The 13,791-nt window shown below is 43.6% G+C and overlaps 1 pseudogene; it reads right to left on the bottom strand.

The window, feature by feature from the left end:
- Positions 1-11,518: 11,518 nt before the first annotated feature.
- LOC120548507 lies at positions 11,519-13,439 on the bottom strand (annotated as a pseudogene).
- Positions 13,440-13,791: the final 352 nt, after the last annotated feature.

Genomic DNA, 13,791 nt, shown 5'->3' with positions numbered 1-13,791 from the left:
TAAGCAGGTCCTGTATGCCTCATTTTCAATGAAACGATGCTGTGGCAAAATAATAATAACACAACCAGCATCATTATCAAGAATGAAGAACACAAACATAAAGATTGCGTCATTCACGTGCATATTAAGTAGCCTAGCCACATGTATTTGTTTTGGTCTTATAATGCATCCATATGTACCGCTCCAGCGGAGAGGATGGTTTCTTCAGCCAGCTTAAATCTATAAGAATTTGTCCAAATTTCAAGATTCCCTGCAAACTAAGATAAACAGACTACAAACCGACAGCTTTTGTTTTAGCTTGTTTTGTAAAAAAATTGCTGTTTGCAGAGTAGAGCTGTGTTTGCGTAAAACAGCGCGGTGGACAAGAGTGGACCGAGCAGACTGAGCGGATTGAAATATCGCTTTCTACATGTTTATGCCTGTCTACACAGGTGAGTGCTTTGATAAGTATTGGCTTTTAACTCACAAAGGTTTTAATGTAGCCTACTTACAGTAACAAGACTAGCGTTAGTTCATCTGCCCCAGCAGCCGTTGGTAATCCTCTTTGTATTGTTCCCAGTCAGAGATATGAGTCAATCAAACTACCGTAAATAACAGGTCGCGCAACTGTGAATGTTGTAGTTTGGCATCATTCTGAAATGTTGGTGGAAGAACTATTCAGATCTTTTTTTTCATACCACAATGGAAAAAAAGACTACATTAAAAGTAAAAGCCTGCATTCAAAATCTTACTTAAAAGGATGGTTCGGAGTAATTACACCCTAGGGTCCTTTGAACCATGACCTCGAGCCAAACAACCCCCCAGAAGCTTTTTTCACCTGGGTCGAACATTGGGAGAGTTAGCGTTATCAGCTGAATAGCTTAGTGCAGGGGCTAATGGATCCAGGCTTGTATCTCGTAAATGACCCCACTAATAATGCCCGAAATGATACCAAACTTCTACAGTAGTACAAATAGGTTATGCACTCATAAAACGATGGAATGGAAAGTTTGTAAGTACACCAGAAGTTTATGTAAATAACACTTGCCTGTTGGCTTCTGCTCTCTGCTGCTGCTGCTACCGGGCAGTAAGAGTGCTTAGGGATGTCTACAAATTACAACACCGAAAAGAGATACAACAAAAATATTTATTAATTTAACTTTTTTTTTTTTTTAAGTAAGTGCTGTAGTAGCAGGAGACAAGTTATAATTGAGGTAAGTTTGGAGACATTACCTTATTTAATCATTAAATTAATAAATATTTTTTTGTATCTCTTTCCAATGTTAGACCCAGCTGAAAAAAGCTTCTGGGGGGTTGTTTGGCTTGAGGTCATGGTGCAAAGAACCCTAGGGTGAAATTACTCCGAACCATCACTTTAAGTAAAATATAAGCAAAATACAGTATAATTGAAGTATTTGTCATAATATTCCAGGCTGTTCTCTTTTTGTACATACCTACGAAAAGTAATGCACTGCAATTTGTATGTATTCCACATATTTATTACTTTAAGCCCCACACTGACGATGTAATGCAGCTACCGCTTGTGTCATAATTGTGACCGAAGCACGTAGGTCTGGGTGGTGGATGGGTCCCAAAACACAGGACTTTCAGCAAGTACTTGTGTCCCAGAAGTACTTATTTACCACAAACTTTTTTCTTATCTTAAACATTTGTTAGATCTTTACTCGTATCACTGGGGACTGTTATGTCCCTAATCTGTCTAGGGGTGGAGGACGCAAACAATTTAAAATAAGCCCGGGAGGTCTAGACAAAGGAAAGATAATTTATTATACAAAATAAACACAAGACAATCTTCAAAACGAAGATGATTACTGGCTCTTAGTCACTGGCTCGATTCAGCTTCTCACGGCAGCACTCCTCTGCTCACTCTGCTCAAACACGGCTGGCTTCCACTGCAGCTTCCCCACTCTTTGTCACTCTCTGGCTTCCACTGAAGCAACCACTCACTCTGGCTTGGCACAGCTATTTAACACCTTCCCTCATAAGCTGATCAGCTGCAGGAGTGACATCACCAGCACACACCTGAAGACACACTGTGACAAAGGCCCTGTCACGGTTGGACAGCACATGGTAAACCAACTCAGGTCACTAAGCACCCAGACAATTACTTTGCAGTCACACTTTCATACATATCGTTTAGTAACACTGTTACCAAATATACCACATTACTTCAGTTTAGTTTAGTCAGTTCAGTTTATTTATTTCAGTCATTTCTGATTTCCAACAAACCATGTTACTTAACCATTACCTCAACCTCATTCTCCTCTCCAGTCCCTGGGTCTGAACCAGAGCTGAAGCAAAGTGCTGCTTCATATAGGGCAGTGGTTCTCAACCTTTTTTGTGCCAGCGCCCCCCTATCCATTATCCAGGTCCCTAACGCCCCCCATCAAATATTATGTAGGCTAATTGCCCTGGATATTAATGATTACGCCCTAATATAGGCCTATTATTGTCGTTACTATTGTTATTAAAAATAATCAATAAATCAAATCATTGAATGACAAACAACACATGTATTAGTTTCCCAGGTATCAAAAAAGCCACGTGAATAGAAATATTTACAGTTTTTTTTTTAAATGCAACCATTTGACATTCAAATTAAATAACAGCAGCCAATCAGAACTACTAGATATGTAACATTCAAACTATAATTAGGTATTATCAAAAGGCCTGCTGCATGGTGTGAACCTCAGCACCTTTATAATATGACTATAATTTGAATGTCCTTTTTGGTTGTGAAGTGACCTTGGGTGTCATGAAAGGCTTTTAAATAAAATGTATTATTATTTTTATTTTTATTATTATTAATTACAAACACTAACAGTAGCCAATCAGAAACAGCTAGCAATTTAACATTCAAATCTATTTTTCATTCAAATTGTTCCAACGGAAAACAAGCTTGCACTTATCATGGGGTAAAAGCAGGATTGCACGCACGCACACACACACACACACACACACACACACACACACTTTGAGAAAAAAAAAAAAAAAAAAAAAAAAAAAAAAAAAAAAAAAAAAAAAAAAAAAAAAAAAAAAAAAGTTTTTTTTTTTTTTTGATAAAAAACACTTGAAGAACGACACCTACTGCCGAATGGAAATAAGTTTACAACCTTTGAAAGTTAGAGAGAGCCCTTTGTTGATGCTTAGAAGAGTATAAATTAGAAGAGTCTAGGATTGAAGAGTCTAGGTTTGAAGAGTCTAGGTTTGAAAGTCTAGGTTTGCTATCGCCTGTCTTGCGAGTAAATAGCAGAAAAAAACGTTTGGAGAAGCGCAACCCCACATCGCGCTGCGTTTTGAGGAGGTGGAGTCCCGTACAGTAAACAGTGACATCACTTCCTCTATCGCTTCAACAAGAAAGTTTTTAAAACAGCAAACACAAGCCCTGAATTGCCCGGGAGTTTGGGGAACAGCTAAATGTTTGCCAAACAAGAAAGCACAGTCGATATCTCTCGCCGTAAAAAAAAAAAAAAATCTCTCGCTCGTCTCTTTTCTCTTTTTCTTCGTGAAATTAAACTGCCTTCAGGTACAGTAGGAAACGTTGGGTTCTATAAAAGATCTGACGAAAAACTGTTACTGTGAAATATAAAGTCTACTTGTGCTACATTGGGGGGATTAAAGAATACATCAGGACGTCGCACCACCCGGCGGCGATTGCTATTTTTTCTGAACGCAGCTTCACGCTGAAATACGGAGCTCATTTAAGACGATGCTCTGACTTCCCGTTTCCTTGAAGGCAGCACGGAGCTGCGCCGAACAATGATCCACCGTCTCGTCCAGTTGCAGTGCCGTGAACTGGCAGGTTTTTAATGTTGCAGAAAACTGTTTTTTGCAAGTAGTTTAAGTGTAAACATGTATTGTTATTGTGAATCTTTGGTTTAAACTAGCTTTCAAACAAACGCCCCCCAAGGGCACCTCAACGCCCCCCTTTCCAAAATATTGCTTCCAACGCCCCCCATCATCTTCTGAAACGCCCCAGAGTGGTACCACCCCGTTGAGAAACACTGATATATAGGGCCTCACAGCAAAAGCTCACAAAGTGTGTTCAGGGGTTGGTTTGTAGTTGCGCAATGTGGAGTTTCTTGTTAAAGAACAGAGAAAGTAACCTTGAAAATTGAACAGCATATCACTGTTCCTTACCACAAGACCCTCATCCACTTAATTGTTACTTTCGTACCACAGCAATTGTTTATTGCGGGTAGACAGTAGCAGTGACATTCTCAATTCATGTAAATGGTAACGTATTGGTGAGGTAATTGAGGCAATTAAGAGTCGGTAGCTCTAGTGGGAGGGGCTTAACACATATAAGCCTCTGGTCACTTAAGCGTGGGGGCAGTCTGAGGGTGGCTACAATCCAGACAGGTGATGTGAGCTTTGCTAGTGTAAAAAAAGATATGTTTCTTTTGTTTCTTAGGGTTTTTGCTGTGGACGTCCTGCATTGTTTCACAATGTTTTTTGTAAATAAAAGCACCTTCATGTCTTGCAATTTAAGCCATCGTGTTAGCGACTTTTTTTGTCCGGATTCCCAACGCTCTCCGTAACACACACACACACACACACACACACACACACACACACACACACACACACACACACACACACACACACACACACACACACACACACACCACACAACACAGCAAAACAACAAAACACAGCACGTAACAGGGACTTTCCAAGTTTTATTATGGATCCAAATAGGATTGGTTCTATTTTCCCTAGATGAAGAGACAGCTCGTTATCAGACAGCCAAATCCAACATTTAGAAGCTCCTCACCCAACAACTTTTCCACAACTGCTAAAGCTTTATGACACACAACAATAGCTGACTCGTTGGCATAAAGAGAAAGGTCAGAAGAGCCATCCTTCATGTCAATAATGTCCTCTAAAAGAAGAGTGGCCCTAGGACACTCCCTTGAAGGACCCCACAACTTATAGTTGGAAAGTTTCCCTTTGTTATCCACTAGCTATGTCTTTACAGGGAGGTAAGAATTGACACATTGAACCTAACTTGCCTAACCCCATGGCCTTTATCTTAAACAGCAGGATACCGCTATACCACGATCCACAGTATCAAAATCCTTTTGAAGGTCTAACATAACCATTCCACATAATTTGCCTGCATCAGCCTGCTTTTTGATGTGGTCTGTTAAATATAAAAGGCAGGTTTCAGTGGAATGGGTTTTTCAAAATCTTGACTACATCTGCTATGTCCTGTGACGCCCTGCTATACCCTGCTACATCCTGTGACACCCTGCAGTGCCCTGCTATGCCATGAACTACTACAACTACTATTTCTAGTCACTGATCCATTATCTTTATTGTGACTATTATTGCCACTGTTCATCACACCCCCAACTGGGACCGTCAGACATACCAAGAGCCTGGGTCTGTCCGAGGTTTCTTCCTGAGAGGGAGTTTTTCCTCGCCACTGTCGCACTGAATGCTTGCTCTTGAATTACTGGAATTTTTGGGTCTTTGTAAATTATAGAGTGTGGTCTAGACCTACTCTATCTGTAAAGTGTCTTGAGATAACTCTAGTTATGAATTGATACTATAAATGAAATTGAATTGAATTGACTGTAGTTCAAATATTATTTTGTGAATCCATATCCAGTGACATAATCCAAACATATGTCTTTGTCAGACTTTGAGTATACTTTAAGTATAGATTCTACATACTGTACCAGGGGCTACCTCCCACTGACTGTAGCCACCTATCATCAGTGTTAGCGCGTTGAGTGTGTGAGTGCAGGCTGGCTTTATCAAATTGTCTTCTCCTATCACATCTAGCCTATGAGTCATTGATATAGACCAGTGGTTCTCAACCTTTTTTGTGCCAGCGCCCCCCTATCCATTATCCAGGTCCCTAACGCCCCCCATCAAATATTATGTAGGCTAATTGCCCTGGATATTAATGATTACGCCCTAATATAGGCCTATTATTGTCGTTACTATTGTTATTAAAAATAATCAATAAATCAAATCATTGAATGACAAACAACACATGTATTAGTTTCCCAGGTATCAAAAAAGCCACGTGAATAGAAATATTTACAGTTTTTTTTTTTTAAATGCAACCATTTGACATTCAAATTAAATAACAGCAGCCAATCAGAACTACTAGATATGTAACATTCAAACTATAATTAGGTATTATCAAAAGGCCTGCTGCATGGTGTGAACCTCAGCACCTTTATAATATGACTATAATTTGAATGTCCTTTTTTGGTTGTGAAGTGACCTTGGGTGTCATGAAAGGCGCTTTAAATAAAATGTATTATTATTATTATTATTATTATTATTATTACAAACACTAACAGTAGCCAATCAGAAACAGCTAGCAATTTAACATTCAAATCTATTTTTCATTCAAATTGTTCCAACGGGAAAACAAGCTTGCACTTATCATGGGGTAAAAGCAGGATTGCACGCACGCACACACACACACACACACACACACACACACACACACACACACACACACACACACACACACACACACACACAAAAACAAAAAAACACACACAGAGAAACAAGGTTTTCATTTTGGTGATGACAAACGACTTGAAGAACGACACCTACTGCCGAATGGAAATAAGTTTACAACCTTTGAAAGTTAGAGAGAGCCCTTTGTTGATGCTTAGAAGAGTATAAATTAGAAGAGTCTAGGATTGAAGAGTCTAGGTTTGAAGAGTCTAGGTTTGAAAGTCTAGGTTTGCTATCGCCTGTCTTGCGAGTAAATAGCAGAAAAAAACGTTTGGAGAAGCGCAACCCCACATCGCGCTGCGTTTTGAGGAGGTGGAGTCCCGTACAGTAAACAGTGACATCACTTCCTCTATCGCTTCAACAAGAAAGTTTTAAAACAGCAAACACAAGCCCTGAATTGCCCGGGAGTTTGGGGAACAGCTAAATGTTTGCCAAACAAGAAAGCACAGTCGATATCTCTCGCCCGAAAAAAAATAAAAAAGAAATCTCTGCTCGTCTCTTTTCTCCTTTCTCTTCGTGAAATTAAACTGCCTTCAGGTACAGTAGGAAACGTTGGGTTCTATAAAAGATCTGACGAAAAACTGTTACTGTGAAATATAAAGTCTACTTGTGCTACATTGGGGGGATTAAAGAATACATCAGGACGTCGCACCACCCGGCGGCGATTGCTATTTTTTCTGAACGCAGCTTCACGCTGAAATACGGAGCTCATTTAAGACGATGCTCTGACTTCCCGTTTCCTTGAAGGCAGCACGGAGCTGCGCCGAACAATGATCCACCGTCTCGTCCAGTTGCAGTGCCGTGAACTGGCAGGTTTTTAATGTTGCAGAAAACTGTTTTTTGCAAGTAGTTTAAGTGTAAACATGTATTGTTATTGTGAATCTTTGGTTTAAACTAGCTTTCAAACAAACGCCCCCCAAGGGCACCTCAACGCCCCCCTTTCCAAAATATTGCTTCCAACGCCCCCCATCATCTTCTGAACGCCCCCTGGGGGGCGGTACCGCCCCCGTTGAGAAACACTGATATAGACTCACAGAAAGAAAGCTCACTAAACTCTGTTCAGCTATTGCTGCAATGTGGGTTTCTTTAAAGAGAACAGAAAGTAACCTTGAAACAGAACAGCATATCACTGTTCCTTACCACAAGACCCTCATCCACTTAATTGACACTTTCAGTCACCACAGCAACTGTTTCTAAAGCGGGAAGACAGGACCAGTGAGTCAGGTATACAATCACACTTACAGTATATGGAAAGCTGAACTAAAGGTAGAAGAGTGTGACCATATGACTCATACTTAATAAGGACTTACTCTCCCATCTACCCTTTTACATGCCTATCACTCCATATATGAAAGGAACAATTCTGAAGTAATATGATTTAATTGATTATATCTATATAACGGAAAAGGGGAAGAAGATGAGCTCAAGCTAGCAAGACCATCTCTGCTGCCATCTCATGACAATGATAAGATCATCATGATAGGGAAATCAATTCATAAGTCCCTTTCTGACTTTGCTGCCCGGCCATCAACAAAAAATACAGCAAGTGTACCAATGCAAAAATCACCCTTTAGCTTGTGCATGCAACACGCTAGGCATAGCAGCTGCTCGACCGCGGCGCTGTTAGATGATGTAGTATTAAGAGTGACAACGTAACAAGTAGTATTAAAGACCGGAAATCCATGTAAAGAGGTTGGTTGGGGTGGTGGATGGGTCGGATGTCCCCTTTTTTGTACATTTTGTAACCCCACCCATGATCTTTTCCTTAATCTAACTGTCCCATTCTGGTGCCACATGTCAGTTAAACGTATGTCACGACCCAGGGCGTGAACAAAGTCACCCCAAGAGTCCCAACCAAGCGCATCTACAGTTAGGTCCGGAAATATTTGGACAGTGACACAATTTTCATAATTTTAGCCCTGTGCACTAACACAATGGATTTGAAATGAAATTAACCTTGACTTTCAGCTTTATTTTGAGGGTATTTACATCAAAATTGGAGGAAGGGTTTAGGAATTACACACATTTTCATACATAGTCCCCTTATTTTTCTTAATTGGACAAATTAATATAATCATAAATAAAATGTCCATTCTTAATACTTTGTTGAGAATCCTTTGCAGGCGATGACTGCCTGAAGTCTGGAACCCATAGACATCACCAAACTTTGGGTTTCCTCCTTTGTGATGCTTTTCCAGGCCTTGACTGCAGGTGTCTTCAGCTGTTTGTTTGCAGGTCTTTCTGCCTTAAGTTTTGTCTTAAGCAAGTGGAATGCATGCTCGATCGGATTGAGATCAGGTAATTGACTCGGCCATTGTAGAATATTTCACTTCTTTGCCTTGAAAAACACCTGGGTTGCTTTTGCAGTATGCAGTATGTCATTGTCCATCTGTACTGTGAAGTGCCGTCCAATCAACTTTGTTGAATTTGGCTGAATATGAACAGACATAATGTTCCTATAGACTTCAGAATTCATGCGGCTGCTTCCATCTTCTGTCATATCATCAATAAACACTAATGACCCAGTGCCACTGGAAGCTGTACATGCCCATGCCATTTAACTGCCTCCACCATGTTTTATAGATGATGTGGTGTGCTTTGAATCAAGAGCCGTCCCAAGCCTTCTCCATACTTTTCTCTTCCCATCATTCTGGTACAGGTTTATCTTAATTTCATCAGTCCAAAGAATGCTGTTCCAGAACTGGGCTGTTTTTTTTAGATGTCTTCTGGCAAACTATAATCTGGCTTTTCTATTGTTGAGGCTTATGAATGGTTTGCACCTTGTGGTGAACCCTCTGTATTTGGACATCCATGGACATCCGGGCCTTTTTGTATTGCTGAGCTCAGCGGTGCGTTCTTTTTTTCTCAGAATGTACCAAACTGTGGATTTGGCCACTCCTAATGTTTCTGCCATTTCTCTGATAGATTTTTTATTTTTCCGCAGCCTAAGGATGGCCTGCTTTACTTGCATTGAGAGCTCCTTTGACCGCATGTTTTGAATTGTCAGCAACAGCTTCCAAATGAAAATGTCACACCTGAAATCAACTCCAGACCTTTTATCTGCCTAATTGATGTTGAAATAATGAGGGAATAGCCCATACCTGCTCATGAAACAGATTTAGATTCAATTGTCCAATTACCTTAGGTCCCTTGAAATAAGGGGACTAGGTATGAAAATGTTTGCAATTCCTAAACCCTTCCTCCAATTTTGATGTAAATACCCTCAAAATAAAGCTGAAAGTCTGCAATACAATTTCATCTCAATGATTTCATTTCAAATCAATTGTGTTAGCCCACAGGGCTAAAATTATGAAAATTGTGTCACTGTCCAAATATATCCTAACTGTAAATATGATGTCAAAGGGCAAGACGCAACTTCCGAGAGCTTCAAAAAGTGACACCATGAGTCCTGACCAAGCGTATCTAAATATAATGCTAAAGTAGACTTTTTGCGTCAATAACAAATGCCAAAGGCACCTGACCACAGAAAACCCAAATGAGCCCAAATAAATGGTTATTTCTGGCAATTTCAACACTTATACTGCATGCTAGTAATGTTATGGGTCAGTTTTGTCAGTTACTGCAGCTATCATAAAGGAGGACCATTTTGCAGAGCCGCCATCTCGGCTTTCAGATCTAAGCACCAACGTACCCACAGTATGCCCACAGTATAACCATTGTGTGCCTGCAGTATGCAGACAGTATGAACAGTGTGCCCACAGTATGCACCAATGTGCCCACAGTGTTCCCAATGTGTGCCCACAGTATGCCAACAGTATTTCCAATGTGCCCACAGTATGCCGACATTGTGCCCACTGTGCCCATAGTGTGCACACAGTATGCCAACCGTATATCCAATGTGCCCACAGTATGCCCAATGTGCGCCCACAGTATGCCCACAGTTTGCCCACAGCATGCCCACAGTATACCCAATGTGTGCCCACAGTGTACCCACAGTATGCCCAATGTCTGCCCACAGTATACCCAATGTACGCCCACAGTATGCCCAATGTCTGCCCACAGTATACCCAATGTGCCCAATGTTTGCCCAGTGTGTGCCCACAGTGTGCCCACAGTATGCTCAATGTCCCCACAGTGTTCCCATAGTATGCCCACAGTTTGCCCAATGTGCCCACGGTATGTCCACAGTATGCCTAATGTGCCCACAGTATGTCCACAGCATGCCCACAGTATGCCTAAAGCATGTCCAATGTGCCCACAATATGCCCAGTGTTCCCACAGTATACACAAGGTGCCCACAGTATGCCCAACATGTGCCGACAGTGTGCACACAGTATGCCCATATTATTCCTAATGTGCCAACAGTATGCCCAATGTGCCCACAGTGTGCCCGCAGTATGCCAAATGTGCCCACAGTGTGCCCATGGTATGTCCACAGTATACCCAATTTGCCCACAGTATGCCAAATGTGTGCCCACAGTATGCCGACATTATGCCCACAGTATACCCAATATGTGCCCACAGTGTGCTCACAGTATACCGACAGTATGCCCAATGTGCCCACAGTGTGCCAATAGTCTGCCCACAGTATGCCCAAAGTGCCCACAGTATCCCGACAGTATGCCCAATGTGTGCCCACAGTGCGCCCAATGTGCCTACAGTATGCCCAGAGTATGCCCAATGTGCCCACAATACGCCCAATGAACTTTAGGTTACTTAACGTAACCCCGGTTCTTTGATAACAGAGTGAGGTGTTTCACTATGGGAATTGCCTCGGCGTGACCAACTAAGGAAGCTCCAATGTGGGTTGAACTGTGCTAGGGCCACGCCCCCTCATATAATCACAGTCGACCGGCTCCTTGCAAATCATTCCAGATATTTTTCTTTCCGTGTCTATGCAAGAAGGGACGTGTTGGTGAAACACCTCACTCTGTTATCAAAGAACCAGGGTTACGTTAAGTAACCTAAAGTTCTTTTTCTAACTTTGTTCGGTGTTTCACTATGGGAGATATAGACCACTCCCGGATTGCCTGAAATCTCCCGAAGCCAAATAATATTGAACCGAGAGTCACGCTAACCCCGGCGCCATAATCTCCAGCACAGCCTGTGCCAAGGACGGTCCGGAGACATCGAGCCTGTAAAACCTCACAAAAGTGTGAGGCGTAGCCCAGCTCGCTGCCGCACAAATTTCCTTCACTGACATACCCCTAAAAAGGGCCCATGAAGTGGCCACGCCCCTTGTGGAATGAGCTCTCAGACCCTGTGGGGCCTGTAAACCTTTACACTCATAGGCCAGTGATATGGCCTCCACAATCCAGTGGGACAGTCTCTGGCGGGACAATGGCTTACCCTTGTGGGGAGTAGCCCAGGACACGAACAGCTGATCCGCTTTTCTGAACCCAGCCGTCCGACTCACATACGCGTGCATAGCCCGAACAGGGCATAGCATGTTAAGTCTTTGCTCCTCTCCTGAGGAGAAAGGAGGCGGGTGGAAGGCCAAGAGCTCCACTGAGGGACACCTGTAGGCTGACTCCACCACCTTAGGCACAAATGCTGGGTTGGGCCGCAAACAGACTTTAGAGAGCCCTGGGGCAAACTGTAGACAGGTAGGCTGAACAGACCAAGCCTGTAAGTCGCTTACTCGCTTTGCAGTGGTTAAAGCCAAGAGCAAAACTGTTTTGAGAGACACAAACTTCATCCCCACTGCCTCCATAGGCTTGAACGGGTGATGAGAGAGAGCGTCCAACATGACCGACAAATCCCACAGAGGAACCAGGGGCCTGGAAACTGGGAGCTTGCGGCGTGCCCCTTTCATGAAGCGACAAACCAAGGGATGTTGCCCGGCTAATCCCCAAAACCTACGTGGCAAGCTGAGACAGCAGCCAAGTACCCCCTTAATTGTGGAGAAAGCTTTCCCTTCATCCATCAGGTACTGCAGGAAACACAGCAGGTCCACCACAGAACACTGGTAAGGGATGGTATCCCTATGTTCGCACCACTCCTCAAAAACCCGCCACTTTCCGCTGTAAAGAGAGCGGGTGGACCCGGCCCTTGCGCTTTGAATGGTATCAATGACCCGTTCTGGCAGGCCTGATGCATTCAGGTTCCACCTCTCACAGGCCAAGCCCAGAGCGCCACGCGGTCTGGGTGAGGGTGGTAGATCTCCCCGCCCGCTTGGGAGAGAAGGTCTCTGCCAATGGGGAGAGGCCATGGCTCTCCCGCCAGGAGCTGCATTATCTCTGCTACCCAATGCTTGGATGACCACCGCGGCGCTATCAGGATTAGCGACAGGCCCTGAACTCTCACCCTCGCCAGGGTGGGGGAGATCAAACTGAGGGGGGGAAATGCATAGAGTAGCACGTTTGGCCACGGGTGGGCTAGAGCATCCACACCCAGCGGTGCATTTACATCTGCCAGAGAGAAGAACTTTGGACACTGTGTGTTTTCCTGCGAGGCGAAGAGATCTACGGCTGCCTGACCGTATCTCTGCCAGATCTGTCCCACCACCTGTGTGTGGAGAGTCCACTCCCCGTACAGAGGGTTTCCCCGTGACAAGAGATCTGCACCCCTGTTTAGAACGTCTGGCACGTGTGTTGCTCCACAAAAGCACTGTGCGAGCCAACTTGTGCAGCTGCAGAGAGCGAGTGCCGCCCTGGCGGTTGATGTACGCAACCACTGTGGAGTCTGTTTTCACTAACACATGACGACCTTGGAGAAAGTGCAGAAAATGTTTCAGAGCCAGAAACACCGCCATAAGCTCCAAGACATTTATGTGAGCCTGGGCTAATCTCCGGCTCCATGTGCCTTTCACTGTTCTCCCCAACAGTGTCGCTCCCCATCCTGACAGGGAAGTGTCCGTTGTCATGGTTACTCTGGATGACACCGCCCCTAGTGGGACGCCCAATGCGAGCGCCGCCGTGTCTCTCCATGAGCGGAGGGCTGCTACGCACGCCGGAGTTATTTTCACCCTCCGGTTGAGATGACGGCATGGGCACAGGTGTAAAGCTGCAACCCAACACTGAAAATCCCTCATCATTAACAGCCCCAAATGTACCACAGACACTACTGATGCCATCAGGCCGAGCAGGCGTAGGCACAGTCTGAACGGCACGGCTTTGCTCAGCCGGAAAAGAGAGACACTGCCCCAGAGACGCTAATTTCCCCTCCGATAGCGTGATGCGGTATGAGAGGGAGTTTATTTTTAGACCCAAATATTCCGTACATTGCGTGGGTTCTACTCGGCTCTTTGCCCCGTTTATGTTGAACCCCAAATCCGTGAGATGAGTTATAACCGTAGTGGAATCTCTGACTGCCTGCTCCCGAGAGTGGGAGCAGATCAGA

The sequence above is a fragment of the Perca fluviatilis genome, chromosome 19 (genome assembly GCF_010015445.1).
Source record: "Perca fluviatilis chromosome 19, GENO_Pfluv_1.0, whole genome shotgun sequence".
In the NCBI taxonomy this organism is placed as follows: Eukaryota; Metazoa; Chordata; class Actinopteri; order Perciformes; family Percidae; genus Perca; species Perca fluviatilis.
This window is presented reverse-complemented; position numbering and strand designations above follow the sequence as displayed.